This window comes from Hibiscus syriacus, unplaced genomic scaffold (assembly GCF_006381635.1).
Source record: "Hibiscus syriacus cultivar Baekdansim isolate YM2019G1 unplaced genomic scaffold, ASM638163v2 tig00001644_pilon, whole genome shotgun sequence".
Lineage (NCBI taxonomy): Eukaryota > Viridiplantae > Streptophyta > Magnoliopsida > Malvales > Malvaceae > Hibiscus > Hibiscus syriacus.
Genome location: NW_024061878.1, coordinates 6,631,007 through 6,640,399, shown reverse-complemented (window position 1 = coordinate 6,640,399; position 9,393 = coordinate 6,631,007). Strand labels below are relative to the sequence as shown.

The following is a 9,393-nucleotide window of genomic DNA, read 5'->3' as shown; positions in this document are numbered from 1 at the left end:
GAAATGCTGCTGCATTGATCGAGGTATGAAGACAGATTAAAATCAGTCTTCAAGTGGGAGATTGTAAAGTCAAGAGGTAGGCCAAGAGAGGCCACCGAAAATGGAAAAATGAGGGAGGCACACTGCACAGGCTGATAATTTTTAACAAAAGGGGGCACCAAATTCGGTGCCCTAATTTTTTAATTAAATTATAATAAGGTTAATTACACATTTAGCCATTGCACACTTTAGGGTATTTACAAGATTAGTCCTTAAGCTTTAACTATAAATACCCTATCCCATTTAGCTTTAAAATCATCCCAAAATCTTCCAGTTCTCTCTCAAGTGTATTTTGTAAACACCTGTAAATTTTTCTCTTTAGTAAAAGATCTGCAGCAGTTCGGAGACGTAAGCACAATTAGCTGAACTCCGTTATCAATTTTTCGGATATTATTTTTCCGCTTTTATTTCGTATTCTCACTAATCTGGCTATTTGGAAATTACTTGTTACTCGTTTATTTCCCAACATAACAGTCAAATTTTTTTGATCTCTTTAAGTACTTTGAACCTCTTATACTCTTTTAGCTTGCCCCTTTTCTTGTTTCTCGATTTCCTGTTAATCTCTCTCTATAATAAAGCCTATGTAATGGTAGTTTCCCTTTAAAAACTCTGAGGTTTTCACACTATTGATCGCATTGCCTATGCCAGACTGCTCTATAATTTCGACATTTTCCTTTGATGAAGATCGTTGCCTTTTGGAACACTCTTGAGAAATTTGGCATCGGGAACTTCGTCTTCAACCTATAGTAGTTCTCTGATTCTTCTCTTCTCACTTTTGCCGAATAGTCCACCATCTGCTTGCAATGCTTGGCCTCTTTTTCCCAACAAATCTCACCGTGGCTCCGTCTCGATTTCTCAGAGATGAACAAACTTGTTCTTCAAAGAATCCAGCTAGATTTACTTGTCAAGAACAAGGAAGGGTTTAAACGAATGATCCATGATTTTGTGAAGATGTGTGTCAGGTAGTGTTTCTCGATATAGTTCAACATAACTTTGGTCGTAAGTAATCTTCAGAAGAACTTAATGGCACTGATGAAGAAGAGATTTTGAAAGGTAACTTTGATTTGGAAGATGAGTCATTGTTCATGACATCCTCGAGGTGACAAAACATGTGTCATGAACAATCTTCAAAAGAATTGAATGGCGCTGACGACTAGGAGATTTTGAAGGGCAACATTGATTTGGAAGACAAAATATTATTCTTGACATTCTCAAGGGGACATCCGGTTTCAAGCCAAGAAATCCATGGTTTGATTGTCGGGGAATTTGGCGCATCGGTGGAGCCGATCTACATGGATAAAAACCTAAAGCGTTTGTTCGCTTGCATTGTTAAATAATTACATATGTGGAATAGAATATGGGATATAATTTTATTTTTCTTGTACATGTTAAATAATTCATGTGGACCAAAGATGTAAAAATTAAAATTAACATGCACACAAGTGAAAATCTCCCATTAATGCCTTAACCTTAAATTTATCGTTGTTAAGAGAGAAATGACATTGCCATTGCCTTAAGAAGTTAGATACTAATCTCCAAATCGCATTGATTGAAAAAAAACTACATAACAATGGATTTTTTTTATCTGTTGAACCAATTCTCATATAACTGCTAAACAGGGACAGACGCTGGATTTTATGTTGGGGACGAACTTGAACTTACAAAATTTTAGAGGGCAAACTTGAATTTATAAAATTTTAGGGGGCGAAAATAGATTTTCAATAGAAAATACAAAGAAAAATCTAAAGCATATGGTAATTTTAGATTTTTAAGGGGGAGGGGACCGCCCCCGCCTAGGTCCATCCCTGCTTCTAAATCAAATAGACCATCAGTTCTCAATTTAGTCTTCACTAAATGATTAAGAAAAGGGAAAAAACTAATGTGGTTATGCTTAAATTTGTCACTACATTATGGTCAATACTAAATTTATACGATATAATTTGCTTAGATAACCTTATTATTATACTTTTATCTTTTTCTACTGAAATCCAAATGACAAAACTCAACAAATTCTATGTATAGTAAAAACAAAAACATTAAATCATAACATAATATCGAAATTTATCTCAATCCATTAATTATATTGAGATAAAAGTACCTTTATTTCTCTTCGAAGAGAATTAACATTGACAATCCTAGCTCCTGAACTGGAAAGTTGAAGCAGAGGGAGGAGGGCTTCAGTTACTCTTTGGACACTAGTAATGAGTATTCAAGCATACTTGAGCCCCTTCATAGGTATACTTTACCACACTCTGAATCACCTTTGCCGCCTCCCTGGAGAGCTGCACCAACAATTAATTAGCTCATTCAAATAGATTATGGCTAAAATACTAGATAAACAAAGCTCTCCAACTGTTTTGCTTATCTTAAGTTCTTGTTGTTTTAACATATCTGAATAAGTCCTTAACCCCTTATCTTTTGGAAAGTTAAGGTCTTATTTGTTGCAAACTAAAGTTAAAAACTTGGTTAAATATTAAAAAAAAACTAATAAAGATTGCTTTAGATAAATGATAAAGTTAAGGAGTTCATTTTGTTATTCTAGAAGCAAATAATCTACCATTTCACATAAATTATGATAATGAAAATCAACATATCATTAGGAAAATGAACACACACCTTCTGAGACTTGAACTATATTCAAGGTTTTCACCTTCTCATTGAAACAAATAATTATACTGAAATAATCACAATACTTACTAGACATATGGTTAGATTTTAACATACAAATACTTACTAGCATACAAAAATATCTTCTTTTTTATGAATAAATAAATCATAATCTGAAATAAGCTTAAAACTTAACTTACCCATGCTCAAGTTTCTATACCTAAGGCTTTGAGGCTATCTTCATCAACTATAGCGCCGCTAACACCTGCATTATTGACCTGCCAAATGTTATAGGATTTAAGAGCAAATTAGAAAACTAAAATATGAAATCATCTGAGGTGCAGGGTCAGGAACTTAAAGTGGGTTGTAGAAGACATTCATATTAAATCTGGGTAATGTGAATTCTTGCCAAGATATCAAGTCTTCCAAACCTTTGAGATATGAAACGTGCCAATTCATCATTGCTAGACTGATCCAGAACATCAAGTTGATGAAAGATTGGATCTGAAAATCCCAGTCGGTGGAGCTTGGCGGTTGCCTCATTTCCCCTCACTTCATCTCTAGCTGTTAATACAACTGTGACGTCCTTGGAAGCAAGCTGCCTTGCGATCTCAAACCCAATACCCTTGTTTGCTCCGGTCACTACGACATATCTACAAGCACCACCAAGGCATAATCCCCGGTCAACGAAAAAGAATTCAAACGCTTGAAAATTGACCCATAAAGCTATATATCACTAACGTCTCAGCTTCAAGCTTTCCATTGTTTCCCATTTCTGCGATTCCTGTAGAAACTGAGTCTGATATTGAAGTGAACAGATGAATGACAACAACAGCAGAGAGCAAAACCAAAAGGTTGAATTTTCATATTAATATCTCATATTCATATTCCAATTTCCATATAAAGAAAAAGAAAATAACTTCAGTGATGAAAAATGTCTTATAATATACGATTTTAATTAATTTTTTTGGATTTGCGAAAATGACCAACAAAATCGCAACACAGGTCCAAATTTGCAACGCGAAAGTCAAATTCGCAACGATAATATGTAAATTGCAACGCGAATATTATTTTCAAATTCGAAACACAATATTAATTTCGCAACACAAATGTAAACAGTATAATCGCAAATCATAACCTAAAACCTTAAATCACAACTCAGTCCCATCTCCATCTCTCACTCTCTATGGCGACATCCGTCCCCATCTCCGGCAAAATCCACCCACATATCCGGTGACCCCCTCTATTTCCATCTCTCAGAGCCACTCTCACAACCATTCACGGCCACAAATAGAAAATCAACCACCGAGGGTTAGTTTTTTTAATTATTTTTTATTTTGAAATTTTTGTATTATTATTATATTTTTTATATTTAAATTGATGATAAATTTACTGGTAATTTCAATAATAGATTAATCATTTCACTTAGATTACTTAGTAAATTCATTCGGTTTTTGTCTTTGTTTTGTCTTTAACCCTGTGAAGTTAGTATTTGTCTTTGTTTTGTCTTTTGGTTGAAGTAATGCAATTAATTCAAGTTTCAATTTGCAGAAGAATAGTTATTGAAACTTAAATTCGCAACACGAAAATGAAAATCGCAATGTTGCGAAAATGAAATTTGCGTTGCGATTTTAAGTTTCAGAAACTACTCTTCTTCTACAAATTGAAACTTGAATGAATTGCATTACTTCAACCAAAAAACAAAGACAAATATTAACTTCACAGTGTTGCGAATTTAAGTTTCAAGAATAAACTACTACTCTTTATGTTGTCCTTGAACCTGCACTAAACCTATAGGTTGTCCTTTTATGTTTATATAAGTGCTTACTTCTGGAATGTTATCTGATGTATTTTGTGAACTATGATAGAATAATGAATATTGTGCTAGTTTGAAACATATTTGGCTTTGTTTTCACTATTTAATATCATGTCTGTTTATAGTGTATGTTTTTGGTATATCTAACTTGGTATGTTATTATTGTTTTTGTTAGGAATTTTTTTCGGCTTCATTGACTCTAAGGAATAAATTAAGCCTAGACACTACAATTGCTAAGACACTTCACCTGTACAAAGAAAATTGTTTGAGGATACTTGCTTCGGGCCATGGCTGAAAGTACAACATACAGGTGGAGATGCTAAGACACTAGACCATGACTAACAATCTACCCGAGAGGATACAACGTGGTGATGAAGAGATATGGTTTCATTTTCCATCGGCATATACTTGTTTTGGGCGGGAGGAGTTTTGCTTAATCACTGGTCTACGCTTCGGACACGATGAAGTAGGTCGGTACACCAGTCATATCGCCCGCCCATCATGGTTATATCGGGTTTTTCATGAGCTGGCAAAGGCGAAGCCCAGTTTACACGTCGATGACTTGAAAAGATTACTTCTCTGAGGTGGTTTTACTCAGATGGATGACCTCGATGTTGTACGAGTATGCCTTTTATTACTTTTGCATACCGGTATTTTAGGTAAAGAGGGCAAACAACCTATTTCTGATGACCTAATATTATTTGTAGAGGACCTAAATGCATGGAACGTGTTTATGTGGGGTTCATATCTATGGAAAGCTACCTAGAAAAAGTTATCGTCTGCCTTTGAGGACCGAAAAAGTTTGTGTGGCCATGGTTCCAAATACACTTTGGCAGGCTTTATTTTGGCCTTTAAGGCAAGAATTTCTATATAATGTTTCCAAAATTATAATTAATTATTTAACAATTACTATTGTTTGTAGATTTGGATATTTGAGGCTTTTCCCAGCATGCGGACATATGCAATCAAAAAGTCAAATGATATTTCTAGGGCTATTTCCTGGATGACGATGCAGCAGTTGGATTGGGAAGAGTTACTACCATATACGACGATGAATGATGTAAGTTAACGCAAATACTACCATATATAAACAACTTATTACTAGTAGACGTTTAACTTTGTTTGAGCTTTTATATTTTTAGGAGGCCAACTATCCATTACAGAGGCTGAGCTTGCCACTGATTGGTGGCAAGCATTTTTTTGATGGAACGGATGATGAGCACCCCCCACTTCGAGAGCCATCACCTGATCGAGCCGATTCTACAGCTCGACACCTAGAGCCATCACCTCTTCAACGAGAGCCATCACCACCACAACGAGAGCTATCACCTCCACAATGAGAGCCATCACCTATTCCATCACATCATCAAGCCTCTTCTCCACCATCACCTCATGATAGGTGACCGACAAAGATGCCACGACATTTATCTCCCTGTTCTCCACCTCCACGGGATGAGTTAGGGGAGTTACGTGATGAGGTCAATACTTTGTGTGAGGAGGTCGATACTTTACGTGACGACAATGGTGCATGGCGTGATGAGGTACGGTCTTTACGTGGTGAGGTAGAGGTTTTACGCGATGACAATGATGCTTTACGTGGTGAGGTATCTACTTCACGTGATGAGGTAGTCGCTCTATGTGAGATTGTTGCATTGTTGCAGAATGAGGTTCATACTCTACGCAATGAGGTAAGTTTGTTTAATATTATACTAAAAATGCAAATAACCTTTTTTCGACATCATTTATTTGTTTATTTACTGATTTATGTATTAATTTATTTTTAGCGGCCCAATAAGGTAGATTCTTTACGTCAGGTTTTTATTGTACGACAGGGTTCACGCATCAAACGTCGTGCACGTGCCATTATGTCTCTATTCACCCCAATAGTGCCAAGACTCCGTAAGAAGAAGCCCAAACCATCTGTCATCATTCAAGAGGCCTCTCCTATCGTTCAAGAAGCCCCTATCATCCTTCAAGAGGCCCTCTCACCGTTCAGGAGGCCTTTGTCATCGTTCAAGAGGTCCCTCCCACCGTTCGAGAGCCCAATTCACATGGCATAATATGTCGACATATTGTTAAACCCCCTCACGTATCCGACATGATGGATAAGAGTTGGCTTTCGTATGAGTTACCGGTCAGTACCATTCCGGTATCTGAAGTGGAGAGGAGAACACTACCAGGCACAATTCTGGACAATATCCTTTGGGCTAAGACCACAGTTGATTTTTATCTACATGAGTGGAGCCAGGGGTGTTACGCTGACATATGCAAACTCGACGATGATATGCATTTGTTTCTTGATCGGTCTTGGTGGGGTGTGTTATTAGGGGTTGAAGACAATGACTATTTCGAAGGGGGTAAGTCTTATATTCTTCTTATATTGTATTTTGATTAATTTTTTTTAAATTTATGAAATTCACTAATATATGTATTTTTTTTATAAAACAACATATTGATGCATGGGTGTCACCATGTCTTCTGATAATAAGGAAATTGAAGAAAATAAAAAAATACGCGATGGACTATTATGCCGACGTCTTTTCACGTAGCTCACTTGAAGGATCAGAGAGACACTTTATGTGTGTTGGGTAATGGAAAAGATAAACTTTATCTTGCGTGGTGGGAGGTCGATAAGGTTACTATTTATTTTTGAATATTTTAAAGGTGTCATAAATAAATTTTTGATGTGCGCAATTGAATTATTATTTATGATTGCATGTGTTTATCCCTATTTTGGAACGTCGTCATTGGCTTCTCGTCGAGCTTCAGATCCCATCCCTGAAGACAATGGTATATGACAACATGTTGAATTACATACCATTGTCTGATTTGAGAGATATTATTTGTAAGGGATGGAGCGCTGATTTGGCTAAATACTTGGATGCGATTGATTATTGGACTAATACTGGAAACAAGAAGCCAAAGAAGTTCAAAGTTACAATGATAAGAGACGAGACCGCGCCACAACAAACGAAGGGAGCCAGAGGGGATTGTGGTCCTCTCGTATGCATGTGCTTGAAACGTTTGACGACAGGAAGTAAACATTTTCTACCTCATACAGATAGAGATAGATGTGCAGTAGGCTTGTGGTTTTGGCATTTTATGGCTAGAGCGATATATGCGAGACGCTGCCTACCTACATCCGCTTGCTGAAAGTGTGCATAAATAATTGGTAAGTTTGAGCAAGTGTTGTTAACATATATACTCTTTGTTGGTTTGAAAATGTTTGGTTAAGTACATAGAATTCAATAATTTGTTGTTTATTGGTTTTAGATGTGTAGAAAGTGTTGTTTGAGCAAATGTTTGGTTTCTGCAGGTTAATCCTGATCCTGAAGTGAGTTGCGTGAAATTGATGTATTTGTGCATAAACAACTATCTGGGGTACACCTTTTTTGCTTGTTTAATTGATTTGTAAAAGTTGATTTGTTTAATTGATGAGGAAATAAGAATTATTTTTTGCTTGTTTAATTGATTTGTAAAAGTTGATTTGTTTAATTGATGTGCAAATAATTCTTATTTTTTGCTTATTTAATTGATTTGTAAAAGTTGATTTGTTTAATTGATTTGTTGTTTAATTTCACTCTGCATTATGTTGAAGGAAAAAAAGACCAGAAGGTACACTTTCGCGTTGCGATTTTGTCTTTCGCAACAATCGCAATGCGAAAATCGCAACGCGAATTTGATTTTCGCGTTGCGAATTCAAGGAAAACGTCTTCAAAAAGATAACAAACAACAATCTGATAAGTGTAAATAAGAATTATTTTTTTGTTTAATTGATTTGTTGTTTAATTTCACTCTGCATTATGTTGAAGGCAAAAAAGACCAGAAGGTACACTTTCGCAACGCGAAAATAAAATTCGCAATGTGAAAGTGTACCTTCTGGTCTTTTTTACCTTCAACATAATGTAGAGTGAAAATAAACAACAAATCAATTAAACATCTTCGTGAATTTGACTTTCGCGTTGCGAATTCAAGGAAAACACCTTCAAAAAGATAACAGACAATAATCTGATAAGCGATAACAACTGAACAGATCATAGCAATGCTCAAACTCAAGTTACTAATGCATGTATAACTGAAAATGTATGCATTCACACATAAAATACACATAATACAACATTTGCATTTAAAAATTACCTAAGTTAATAAGTCCCAAAAGGTGAAGTCGATTGTGATTGAGATTTTGATTGCGATTTTGATTTCCTTTTGCTTGACACCATATGAGCTTTGGATTTTGATGAGGATCCATATTTTGCTAGAGGAAAAGATGATTGTGATGGTACTGGTGATCCACATGTCAACCTTGTATGACCAATTTCCTTGCACCGACTACATGTTGATATCCTCTTTTCTTCACCCTTAGACAGTATACGATTGTGATTTTTTGGTCAGCCAGGTAGCCTGCTGTCCATGACTGGTGGCAAAACTGTTTTTAAGTCATCTGGTATATCCCACTCAGAAGGATGTCGAATAGGGTAGACAATCTCGGCATAAGTCTGTCGATATACTTCTGTAGTATAGCAATCCATAGCACATGAAATTGAATCATCTTGGTTTAGATGAAGAGAAACTTTTATAACATGGCCACACGGATAACCAGATGTTTGCCATTTTATACAACTACAAGTCTTTGCATTTAGATCGACAAGCCCATTTAAGTTATTATCCAATACTTCAAACAAAGTGTTTGAACATGGTTTTACTCTCCATGACGTTGACTTCACAACACGTTTCGTTATCTTTTTTTCAGTCCATGGTGTAACACGACGTTCCAATGTTCCTGTAAATTTAAATAAATAATACTTAGTAAAATATTTAAATTAAATATGATAAGTTACGAATTTAAAGAAATAATACCTGCATGGTTTCTTTTCTTGTAGTACCACTGTTGAATAGAGGCTCGAAAAAACTCCATTAACATAGTAATGGGT

The 9,393-nt window shown here is 35.7% G+C and overlaps 1 pseudogene; it reads right to left on the bottom strand.

The window, feature by feature from the left end:
• Window positions 1–1,192: 1,192 nt before the first annotated feature.
• On the bottom strand, window positions 1,193–5,809 carry LOC120128556 (annotated as a pseudogene).
• Window positions 5,810–9,393: the final 3,584 nt, after the last annotated feature.